The sequence below is a fragment of the Cricetulus griseus genome, assembly GCF_003668045.3.
Source record: "Cricetulus griseus strain 17A/GY chromosome 1 unlocalized genomic scaffold, alternate assembly CriGri-PICRH-1.0 chr1_0, whole genome shotgun sequence".
Taxonomy (NCBI): domain Eukaryota; kingdom Metazoa; phylum Chordata; class Mammalia; order Rodentia; family Cricetidae; genus Cricetulus; species Cricetulus griseus.
The window spans coordinates 46,517,571-46,531,425 of NW_023276806.1; positions in this window are offsets into that span (position 1 = coordinate 46,517,571).

Consider the following 13,855-nt stretch of genomic DNA (forward strand, 5'->3'; position numbering starts at 1 on the left):
ATAATCAAGTTGAGTCAGTAACAAGCTCCTTCCTGCTGCATCAAGGCTGAGCAAGGTATCCCACCATTGTGAATGGGTTCCAAAAAGCCACCTTATGTGCCAGGGGCAGATCTTCGTCCCACTGCTAGGGGTCACACAAACAGATAAAGCTATACAACTGTTATTCACATGTAGAGGGCCTAGGTCAGTCCCATGCAAGCTTCCTAGATGTCATCCTAGAATCTTTGAGCTCCACAAGCTCAGGTCAGCTGTCTCTGTGGTTCCCTCATTGGAATCTTGCTCATATTACCCCTCCTCTCTTTGACTGGACTCCTGGAGTTTGGTCCAGTGCTTGGCTGTGAATCTCAGAATCTGCTTCTGGATCTCAGAATCTCCATCAGGATGGAGGTTCTATGATGACAATTAGGGTAGTCACCAATCTGATTAGAGCAGAAGGCCAGTTTAGGCACCCTCTCCACTATTGCTAGGAGTCTTAGTTGAGGCCAATGGCCACCTCTACCAATATATCTCTTTCATTGTTCTCCCTCTGCATCCCTCTCCCAACTAGACCATCCCAATCCCTCAGGTTTCCATCCCCTATAACCTACCCTCCACCTACCCACTCCCAGTTTACCCAAGACATCTTGTCTATTTACCATTCCCAGAGTGATGCATGAGTGCTTCTTAGTATCAACTTATGAATGAATACATAATGTGTTTTTTTTTTCTTTCTGGGTCTGGGTACCACACTCAAGAAGATTCTTTCTGGTTCCATTCATTTACCTTCAAATTTCATGATGTCATTGTTTTTCACAGCTGAGTAATACTCCATTTTGGAAATGTACCACATGTTTTATTACTGTGTGGGTTTGATGTGTGATTTAAACTTTAGTATGTTTCTTTTACAAATCTGAGTGCCCATGTATTTGTGGCTTAAATATTCACAATTGAGACTTCATCTTCATGGGTTTTTCCTTTGAGAAGTAGAAAATATCCTTCACCATTTCTTTTGATTAATTTTAGTTTGAATTCTATTTTGTTCGATATTAGGATAGGAGTACCAACTTGTTTCCTAGGTCAATTTGATTAGAAAATCTTTTCCAAAATGTTTACTGTGAGGTACTATCTGTCTTTGAAGGTGAGGTGTGTTTCTTATATGCAGCAGAAGGAAAAATCCTGTCTTCATATCCATTCTGTTAGCCTGTGTCTTTTATAGGCAAATTGAGATCATTGATACTAAGAAATATTAATGGCCAGTGCTTGCTTATTCCTGTTAACTTTTGGTTTTGTTGGTGGTGGTGGTGCTAATTCCCTTCTTTGGGAATTGCTGTTGTGAGGTTTTCTATTGCCTCTGTTTTTGTGGGTGCAGCTAACTTTCTTGGGTTGAAGTTTTCATTCTAGTACTTTCACAGTCTATAGTGATTGAAAGTTTTGCTGGGTATAGTAGTGTAAGCTGGCATCTGTTGTATCTGGCTTTCAGAGTCTCCATTGAGATGTCAGGTGTTAGTCTTCACATATTATCTTCATAGTCATGTCTGTATTTAGGTTAGGAAAGTTTTCTTCTAGCTAATAGAGTCCAATGGGTGTCTGTAGTGGTGGAGCAGTCAGTCCACAGGACTCCCACCTGGGGACTAGCTGCTGGACTGTGATTTGAGGGGGAGTGGCACAGAGATCAGAGCAGTCTAGCTAGGAGACCGACTGGTCATTCATAAATTCCTCCAATCTGTGCAGGTGGTACTTGTGCCTTATGGAGATGCTGATACTACAGGGGATGGTTGGCCAGGGCAAGGATGGTAGGTTAGATGGGTTTGGGCAGCGGAATGAGTCTTGTAGGTTATAGAGTCCAATTGGTGGTGGTGGTTTTCCAGATAAAATTTGAAAATATATTTTTGATTCTAGGTTTATTGAATTCAAGAATGTAGAAGTACAGAGAGTGATGGGGGATTTTCTTTTATATGTATGTTTCTCTTATTGGGTGATGAATAAAACACTATTTGGCGAATAGAGGCCAGAAGATAAGTGGGGCAAGGAAACAAGGAGAATTCTGAGAAAGGTAGGCAGAGGGAGTCTGTCAAAAAGAGAGTTGCCATGTAGCCAGCAAAGAAGTAACAGATCTAGGAATTCTCCAGTAAGTCAAGACAACATGGAAATAGATATATTTATAGAAATGGTTTAATAATTAAGACAAAACTAGCCAATAAGATGCCCTTGCCATCGACCAATAGTTTGTAATTAATATGATGACTCTGTGTGTTCATTTGGGGCTGAAGTGATGGGACCTGATGGAACAAGAATACCACAGCAACACAGAGAGTAGCAGCTATCTGTGATATAAAATCAGCCTCTGGAAAAATATAAGGCAAGGTCTCTTTCAGGAAGAAAAAAAATTGAAAACCTATTTCAAAAAGTGTACATAAGTGTGAAAATGAGATTTCCTAGCATGACACCACACATACTCTCTCTCACACACATACAGGTGCACATACACATATACATAAGTAAACACATGCACACATTCATACACGCACACACACACACAGAGAGAGAGAGAGAGAGAGAGAGAGAGAGAGAGAGAGAGAGAGAGAGAGAATTGCAAGTGAAAGTAGCTAAAGCATAGAAGATACTGAGGCTAATGGAATTGGCATGAGAGGCAAGTAGAAAACTTACACTGAGGGTTCTATTCCACATCCCAAAGGGATGTTTTGATCAGGATACAAACCAACTAAAGCTGATTTCAAGCCCCACAGAACTTTATTGAGGGACATTTATCTAAATTTCATATGCCTCAATTTCATCGCATATAGTAAAGTAAGAGACAGAATCTACTATTTAGACAAAGCATTTAGTTTGTATCTACCATGTGAGAAAATGATAAACAATAGCCATGAATTTTATACTGGAGTCAGAATGGTGCACATGAATAATTTTGTGAACTCTTTCTGTTGTTGCTTCTGTTATATTTCTCAGGTAGCTTTTCACTGGCTCATTTCAAAGGAGGAATATTCTGGATGTGAGCCCAGTTAGGAAGATATTTGATATTTGTCAAGTATAGAGAAGACAGGATGATATAGGGAAACTGGTTCGGATTTATGAAGTGTGTAGGACCAAAATTTTTAGAATTTTGGATTGTTGGGTGTTGGGAGCAAGAGAGGATCATTCACAGACTTCTAATTTAGGCAACTAAAGGTTGCACTAAAGAATTCTCTTCAGTGATCACGAGTGTCTGCCTTATCAACTTGGCTAAGAAAATGTTGAAATTCTTCCCTTTCATTTGCTGACTATCTGAGGAGATTGGTATCTTTCTCTGTGTTACCAGCAAATCATTGCTTCATCTGCCCCAGGGACATTAAGAGAGCCAATTTCCAAGTTTCTTCAATATGCTTAGACTTGCTGCTGGCTATATCTTGATTTATATCAACATGCTTAAAGCCTCGTTAATATCACCACAGGTGGACTGTCAACTAGAATAAGCAGTCGACTAAGTTTGCTCCCACCTCCTCTCAAGTTCAGGTTCATGAAACAGGGCATATGTTTCCATCGTTGCCCAATTACTGATATACTCTAACAGAAAATATATTCCCATTAATTACACTGCTTTGTCAGAAATTTGCTGACACTGAAGCTGGTAAAGGTACCCATTATGCATGCACTAACCGTATACCTTGTACCTCCCCCTCAAGTCTAGCTACAAAATGCCAAGCATTTGTCATCATGAAGTGATATCATTAGACAGTATGGGTGACTTTTGGCAAGTGCCTACACTTGAAGGGCTGTTGGTGAATAGCAAATTTTAGCAGTATATTTTTAGAAACAGAGGCCCTACAAAATACATATTTTAGTATATGCTTATGAATAAAGCCACCCACTCCATATTAAGCTCTAACAAATTTTCATGGTGAATTATTAGTTATGCCTGAAGCTCCATAGTCCACTGGTCACAGATTTACAAATGAACATGGGATATGGCTATTGGTCAGAGAACCAACAACATGTATACCAATATATTATATATTTCAGAATGTTAATGTTTGACAATTGAAAAAATGTGTGCATGTAAGGTGGAGATAGAGTGATCAGATGGTTTCTAGTTAAAAAAAAAGCTGAGAGTCTGATGTAGATTGAGGAAGGTGAGCAGTCTGGGTTTCAAATTGGAAATAAGCACACAGCTTGTTGATTTTACAGAATGTCATTCCATAGCTTAAAATACTGATGGCATCACTGATAAAATTGAACCCCACTGATATCACGTCTATCTCCTGGGCTATAGCAAATGTCTCACCTACAGAATAATCTCTACACCATTGATTCCATTTTTCTCTTGCTGAACAGGATTATGTTGCATCACACTACTTCCCTCCAGCTCATTTAAAAATTCAATGTAACAAATATTTACTGAGCACCTCCTATAGTCCATGATATATTTTATCTGATGTCTCTTCTAAAGATACACACCTTAGCAAGAGTTAATTATCTGAATACCAGTAAGTTATTATCAGTAAATGTATCACTTACAATATTTTAGAAAACAGTTCCTGTTGAGCAGTGATGAACATTTTAGAATAAATAGACATCTGGAGATAAGCCACAGTTTACCTAAAGAGATCACAATCCAGGAACAAACAATTTATTTTGCTAGATGATTCTAAGAACTGTAAATCTTTGGAGTACAGAGTTTACATCTGTCCATTTAGTTAACAATAAGTTCTTTGAAGAACCTAAAGCAGATGTGGATTCAAATAAAGTCATGGGGAAATGAAGAAGCAAACCACGCATGAAAGGAGAGGAAGAGCCTCCAAGGAAAGGAAATTGCAAAAGTCTACAGAGGGGTCTCTTTGGAGCATTTGATAAACACTGTAAGGGTAGAACAGAGTGAATGTGAGCAGAGAGGCAAATGAGATGACAGAAACAGCAGAAACTGAGGACCAGATCACTGTAAGCATTTTATATTTTGCTTCTAACAATAACTTTATATGGAAGACTAGATAACACACCATGAACCACATATTGATTAGAAGGCAAAACACAAAATTTGAAGGAGGGGAGGCCAGGGAGAAGGCTACTGCAATAACAGTGACAGGAAACAGCATTATTGTGGACAGCTATGTTTGTGGAAATAATCAGATTGTGTTCTGAGTGACTGGTTGACAAATCAAAGTATTTCATGAGAACCAAAGAACTGAGAGAGAACTGAAAAGTGGAGTTTCCATATTAAGAGGAGAAAGGCAGAGATAAAGAAAGTTGCAAAGGGAAGATTTAAAGTTAGTAGGTTTTTCTCTTTTACTTTATGCTTCTCTCATATAATACACCCTAACCATGTATCCCCTCCCTTGTCTGCTTCCAGCCCTTCCCCCCCAACACACACACCTACTGTCTCCCACAGACCCACTGCTCCTCTGATTTTCTTCAGAAAAGTGCAGGCCTCTCAGTGATACCAACTGAACATGGCATAATCAGATGCAATATGACTAGGCACATAACCTCATAAGAAATCTGGATATGTCAACCCAGTAGGAGGCAAAGGGTACAATTATTAATTCTAGGATGTTGGTTAGAGTTCTGAGTAGAGACACTGAAAAAAGAGATGCTTAGAATTGTATTTTAAGGGATAGAAATAACCTGTAGAATTTAATTCGGGTGCTGTCAGAAATAACAGACCCTGCATATATGAGGCACCTATATTTAAATTTAAATCAACTTCTAAATAAAATTAAGAATGTATTTAGTCTCATTAGCTACATTTAAAGTATTCCCTGTGGCTTGTGGAACATATGGCTGGAGTCATTGCAAAACAATCAGGGAATTTCTCAGTTTTACAATCATAAAATTCAATCGGTGTTACCTTGGGAATGTATCTAGTAAAAATCCCCCCTGTCTGTCTTTGCTTTTTTTTGCCCTGTGTTTATTCTTTCTTTGGTTATCATAAAATATACTGACCGATCCTTCAAATTCCAATCTGTGTTCCCAATTTGCATTCAGTGCACATCTAAAATAAAGATCTGATGGACTCATTAACCTGTGTAGAAGCTTCTAATGCCTTTACCAAGCCTAAAGAAAAAAAAAAAAACCAAGCTTCTAAAACAAGATCTCATCTTCCTGTTTAACCTCCTATGTCAGTTTATCTACAGTTTTAATACAATAAAACATTCCTGACTCTTCCCTTTCACAACCTGCCTTTTCTTACCTTTGCTGTTTAGTTCTTTCTGGCACCTTCTTTCTGAGATAAGTTGCATCTTTCACAGTTACCTTTTACTCATTTTATCAGACAAAAACTCAAGTGTTGCCTTCCCCAGGGTCAGGTAAGAGTTTCATTTCTGTGCTGTCTTAACATCCACCCCACATCATAAAAACTAACACTAGTTATTGGAATTATCTGTTCAAACATAACTACAGCTTTCAGACATCACAGAATATACTTTCAACAGGGCTGACTCCAATATGGAGCATATTGAAGGATAAAAATGAAAGAAGCATCACACATAGAGACATTATGATTTTCTGGGTGTATACAAACTTTTTTTATGTACTTGTCCATGGTATTTCAATTATCATTCTAGTTCCCTGATCTGATTTATTGCATTTCTACACCAATTTCACAGCCATATTTTCTGTGGGTTGGCTGTCCTCTCTCTAGACAATTTCATCCATTCTTCAGCTAAAAACCTCAGAATTTGTACATCTCCATGACTGAACTCTTTACAGCATGCAATCTTTGTGTTTCTTTAGTCCCACAGAGATCCATGTGTTCAGCATGTAGGAAGTATTCAATAGAAGCTTTAAAAGTTATTTCTTAATTATCAAAAAGATTTCTGAGAATTTCTAAATACTTTAATATGAAAATGGAAAGCTGATTACAATTTTAAATTGTTGTTCTAAATATACACTTAAACCTGAAATGAGTTTGAAATGTATCTGATTTTACAGAAGTCATTTCAAACAGTTGAGTTAGTTTTGAAGCAAGACAGATGTGAAAGTCCTTGTCCAGTAGCTACTCACTTGCTTGGCTTCTTCCAGACCCTCTTCACAGAGATCTTCACCGGATACTCTCAACGGTACAATAGATTGTTTTTATCTTAGAGACTGGCAATTTATATGACAGACAAAAGTAAAATTATGCATTTCTCCAGCCACATATCACAGGCACCCTTTGATCATGAAGTTAGGATTTATAAATGAATAGAATATACAAGGACATAATATTTAATTTAGAGATGAGATGAATCACAAAGCCAATCCCTTTCTTCTATAAGAGTCAGAAACTATCCTGTATGTATTAAAAAGCTGGAATGCACCAGGTATTGGTGGCGCATGCCTTTAATCCCAACACTCCAAAGGCATAGGCAGGTGGATTTCTGTGAGTTTGAGACCAGCCTGGTCTACAAGAGCTAATTCCAGGACAGCCTCCAAAGCCACAGAGAAACCCTTTCTTGAAAAAAACCAAAATAAAAAAAAAAGCTGGAATGATCAGATCTCAAACAGTGAGTTGTTTCAACCACAACACTATGCCGTGGGAGCTGAAAATCTTCCCTTCTCCTGGATGTGCTGCACGACTCACAACTGCCTTTTAGCAGCCTGAATTTTAAAACACCTATAGTCTAAAGACAGTTCAACATATTAGAGTTGATTTTTCTGAGGGGAAGTTTTTATAAACACATCAGCACTATTAAATCACACACATGAACATATGTATGCATATAGAAAATACATAATGTACTCAATGCAATAGCAATTTCTTTGAAAGGAAATACAAGGACTTTATGTGGTTACTCTTCAAGCATTAAGACACCAATAATGAGCATGCTCTATTAGTGAACCTGAGATAATTACTATTTTCCAATTAAAAACATTTGAATAAATAGCAAAATATTCATTAATGTCATTGATTCAGAGCCTTAACCAAAAAATATGCATTTGTCCTTTTCTGAAAAGTGGGGTTAGGTGGTCACATCTTTAAAAAAAATTCTATGAAAAACATTAAAGAAGAGATACTGGGTCACAGTTCTAAATTGAAATTATTATGACTATTCCTGGTTTCCAAAGAAACTTAATTATAGTATGCTTAATAATTTTTTTCATTTAGCATTTAGCATATTGCCTCAAAAAATTATTAAGACATTTTTCTCTTAGAAATATAAATGGTCCTTACAACTAATTTTGTGTTTCCCTACATGCATGGAATGAAGAACTTGAAACGGTTAGGTTAGTAATTCCCAAGTTCCTGAATCCTCTGGGGTTGGAGAGTGTAAAGGCTAAAAGTGTCTAAAATAATAGCTTTCATAGCTGGAATTATGCATTGATTATTCTTTTTATTTTATTTAGAAAGAAGATTATTTTATATTTTATATGTTAATCCCAGGTCCCTCTCCTTCCTCTTCTCCCCACCCCCAACTAATACCCTGCCTATCCCATACCCTATCTGCTCCTCAGGAAAGGTGAGGCCTTCCGTAGGGAGTCTACAAAGTGTGTCATATCTTTGGGATAGGGCATAGGCCAACCCCCTTGTGTCTAGGCTCAGGGAGTATCCCTCCATGTGGGATGGGCACCCAGAGTCCATTCCTATGCTAGGGATAAGTACTGATCCACTACAAGGGGCCTCATAGTTTTCCAAGGTCTCCTCACTGACACCAGGGGGTTTGGATCAATGCACTGATTATTCTTAAGATTTCAATTTGCTACTATAAGAACCCAAAATTTAGCTCTCTGTCATGGACAGATCGAAAAGTCGCTCCTAGTATAAAAAATGGGCTTAATTTAAGTTTGAATTGCTATGATTTTTTTACCCAGCAATTTATGTTTGTCAAAAAATATTAACTGTGTAAAGTAGGAGAGAGGTAGGCATTGCTTTCTCTTGCCTCTTTATATCCATGTGAAACGTTCTCAGTATGAGATGTATGGCCTCCAGGTAGACAGTCATGATCTGATGGACTCTGACTTCGATATTTAGTACTTCATTATCTCATATTCTTCTACTCAATTAACCACAGAGTAAGGCTTGCACTTCTTATAGTCCTTGTCATAAGCATAGAAACAATGCCCTTTCCAGTATTTATCACTGACTACACATGCTTTTGTTATCCTCAGGTAGTAGCTTTAAGTAGCAGACCACCCATAGATAATAGTAACCTTGTAAGAAAATAGTAAAAGCAAAAGTATAATTAATGTTTGTAATGTCATTTTTAATCCCTGTTCTTTGGCACACAAAATTACAATTTTCCTTATTGTGTTCTATATAAAAGAAGCATGATATTGAGCCTAGGTATGATTTGCTTTCATTTAAATTAGGTTTTTCAACTACCAAAGACACACAAATTGGTACAGAATATAAAAATGATTTCAATAGAAACAAAATATATTTTAAAATAACTCATGCTTGTTCACTGGTTAGATGACTTAACTTTATGTTTGATAACACAACTTCAAATTAAGAGAGGCAAGTTAACATTTTTGTCAAGCAATTTTGAAGTCTCTCACCATTAAATAAGTAATAACTTTCAGACGCTATTTTATACTTCCAAAAGTACACAGTATTTTCAACAATGAAGAGGCAATGAATACCTTCCATCCTTTCCCTGGATCTGTTCATATATATATATGGATATATATATATATATATATATATATATATATATTATATATATTACAATTACAACATTATTCTCTTCCCTTTCCTCCCTCCAACATTCCCACATGCTTTTCATTGTTTTCTTTCAAATTCATGGTGTCTTTTATCTTTTATTGATGGTGGTTATTATGTGCTTTTATGTATACACACATGTATTCCTAAATATAACCTGCTCGGTATAAAAAGTATATTACAGACTTCATGAATGTCATTACAGTTATTTCAACATACTTTCTCTTGTCTAATTTGTACAGAAATCTATGTTTGATTTCCAGAATGGCTTAAATCAAACAAGCAAACAAAACACAGAATGATTCTGCAATCATTCACTTGAGAATCTGTATGACTAAAGTGACTGTTGACTGAGATTCCAATTTAAGGATGTAGAAGGTTTTGGAGTAAAGACACTGAGTTTGGAGAAAACATGCAAAATGAAGTAATAAATACCAACAATATATATACCCACTAACATGACAATCCATTTTCATTTATTATCTCATTTCTCCCTACCTAAAGCAAAACAAACAAAAAACCCTGAAATGATCAGTTGTACTAACTAATTTAATTTGATGTCAACTTGACAAAGTCTCAAGACATTTGAGAAGAGGGAACCTCATTTGAGAGAATGCCTCCACCAGACTAGCCTGTGGTCATTTTCTTGACTGATCATGGATGGTGGAGGACCCAGGTCAATGGATCAGTACCATCCCCAGGCAGTTTGTCTTGTACTAAAAACTACAGTGAGCTGTCCTGAGACACCAGTGGCCAATACAAACAATTTCTCAAGACTCAAATGGAAGTAACTTAGTAGAAACTGCTACATTTATAAGAACATCCAGACTGTTGTTCAGTAACCTAGGCAGTACTCAGAGATGTAGTGTGCTAAATATCCCAATTATGTCAAAATACACATTATGAGAACAATGATATCTTAAGATCTTTATCTATGATATTCCTTATGGTTTTGATAGAAAAGTGTGCTACTGGGTAGAGATGCCCTATGCTACTAACAACCCAGACATACCCTTCTCATACTTTTCACTGTCAGCAAACCACCATTTCTGTGCCCATTGCAAGAAAAGTCTTGAGTTCTACTGCAGTCTCTTTTGTAAATTCCTTTCTTGATTTTTCCCTAATCCTCTTATAGGCTGTAAATATGAGAAACCAATCACAGTTTTTCTTTAGGACATGTAGTTCTGAGTTTATGCAATCAGAGATTCACAACACAATTATGAAAGGCAGCAACATCTGGACCCCTGGGTACCACTTCATACCTACATCTCTAGTTATGTGCTCTGAAGTTCTACACAGATGTTAAGCTATCCTTTGAAACTTTGCATAAACATTGCTGTGAATACCCTTGAGAAATCATCTTCTATTGTCATGCTACAATTAAAGAAATTCCTTAGTATTCTGAATACTCTATATGATATATCTGTGTTATGCAGATAAGAAGATATGTAAAAAAGTGAGGCAGAATACAAATTCATGAATTTCAATTTTATATCAAATAGCTTGGAAGGTTTCACTGAAAAGAAAACAGTAGGGGAAAGCCTAAAGGAAGTGATAAAGATACCACAGGATGTCAGAAGGAAGAAACTTCTAAACCAAGGGAAAAATAAACTACAGAGACCCTGAGGCAGAAGCATGCCCAGTATGTACAAAGAACAAGAAAGGCAGTCTGGTGAAAAAAAGTGAAAGATTAGAATAAGATATGGTTAAGAATACAATAGAATTTCTACTGTTTACAAGAGCACTGTCTAGTGGACACATAGTATAGTTCACATATATAGACCCACATTTATTCAAGAACCACATTATAAAATAAAAAGACATATAAAATTAATTGTATTACTTTATTTAGACAGAAATAATGAAAATTATTTTAGCTTCTAATCAATAAAATAGCTGAGATATTTGCATTAATTGTATTAATTGTATCTCTAGGAATCCACTGTGAAATTGTCACTTGCAGCTCATCTCAGTTTGGATTATGCCCATTTGTAATGCTGTGCAGCCACAACTAGATGTGGCTATTCATTTGGATGTGGCAGACTACAGTCTTTAAAGCTATCATATTTAATTTGAATGTTAATCTTAGCAAGATGCAAAAGCTACTGGGAATGTGTAAGTACAATGAGGAATAATAGCTACATGATTTGACTAACACATTATAATGAGATCACTATGACTACTGGGTGGAGGAAACTGAAAAGTAGAAAGGAATCCAGTTGGAATATGTGAAATAGCCCCTGTGAGAAGGTTTTGGGAGCCTGGGCCTTGGTCATCCAGTCTGTGAGAAACAGGGAAAAAGTTGGGGTGTCTTCTAAATACACTTTGACATCTAGCTGGTTTTGTTTGCTCCCAGTCTGTTAGTCAGTGGAGAAAGGGAATAATTCAAAGGCTAACCTTAGCCAGCTCTTTATAAAATTCTCTAACAATTAATCCCAGATGTCAAAATTGGCGAGGAATAACTGTTCTACACTCATTGGCCTAGAATCACTGGATAACAATCACTGATTGAGAATCAATTGGAATCACTGATTTAGGATCATTGGTCTAGAGAAAGGTCATTTACTTTTCATGCAAATCTTATTGTTTTGACTTTCTATCAACTCTCTATACCTGGGAATAGATAGATAGAAAAGTGGGGGGATTTGGAACCAGCCAAGTAGATAAGGACTTCCAAGTACATTAGCAATTAGGCAGTGGGAAATTGCCATCGTATCTCAACAGGGGAATATGTCAATAGAAGTATGATTGACACATAAGGGATCTAAGGAGTCTCTGCACTGGATACTGATGAGATGGCTTTTGGTGAGAAGCTTTCAAGAAGGGCCAGAGGCCTGTGGCATGTTCATGTTTTTGTTTCCTGATCAGAAGGCTATAAACTCAAGTATTCTGAGTTCAAGAAAATCAATGGAATTGTGTGGCTATCACATATGTCCAAAGATCTAAAAAGGCAGATGAGAGTTTCAAAGGATGTGGAACCAGAATTGTAAAATTAGTAATAATAATAATAATAATAATAATAATAATAATCCAGACTGTTAGCCTGAGGTTTGTGTTTTCTTTTTTTCCAGTGTAAGTATTTAGGGAATTTTTTTATGAATAAAGACTTGTGTCACTTACTCCTAATATAATGTGAGACAATAAAGTTAAAACTGAATTTTAAAAACATACTTTTACCCATTGTTTTAACTTCTATTAAGCTATAATATTAAGATTATATACTTAGTAATACAACTAAAATGTGAACAAGAGAATTACAAGTCAGTGAAGTATTCCTGTTAAGAGGTAAAATGTAATCTTTCAAATGAGTACCATATTTGAGGTTCTATTTTCCAGTTAATATAGGAAAGAGGGGTTTGTCACATCTTTCTGAAAAATAAAAAGATGACAGCAAAGAGAATTCCATAAAAATAAAACACAGTCAAAACAGAGGTAGAGAAGGAAGTGGGAGTAAAACATGAGAGCACCCATCAACATGAGGAGGACTGTAATAGAGAATTGATGGTGTGGCAGTTCCAAGAACAGGAAGACAACTTAAAGAGACAGATGAAGAACAGAGTGTGTGGAATCTCATTGTTACCATACGTAATGCGTGTTGTTAAGATCACAGGTTGTCAAGTAGCTGTGGGGCTTGAGACAAATGAAATTACTGATTTCAGCCGTAAAGAAAAATATATGTACATAAAGCTATTGGTGACACGTTTTCACATAAGTTATATGAAGCTATTCTTTATATACTCCTTGCATGTGGTAGAGTCCTTTAACATAATTTATTAACTTTAAAAAAAAATCTTAATGATCTGAGTGTGATCCCTAGAACCCACATAATGAACAAAATAGCCAACTCTCATAATAAATTGTCCTCTGATTTCCACGTATGTACTGTGGCAGGCACTCACTCCCCCACATCTCAGAGACAAACACACAATAAATAATTTAATTAATTAATAAACAAAATAAAATGACAAAAATAGATATAAATTATATTTTACAAATACCATAAAATAAGGAATACGGGGAGGCAATAAGATAATATCTAAGTTAAATTCCGCAGGACAAACTATTTGGTGCCCAGGTTCTGAATTGTGAGTGGTTTGTTACTCTCTCCTCCCTGGGCTAGCTTTGCTGTTTGTTTGCTTGATTATGAACTATGAATGGAAAGGCTGCAGTTGCTCACATTGGTTTATTGTTGGGAGATTTAGCAGTTGAGGGGGCAGAACAAAGGAAAAGCCAGTCATTGACAAG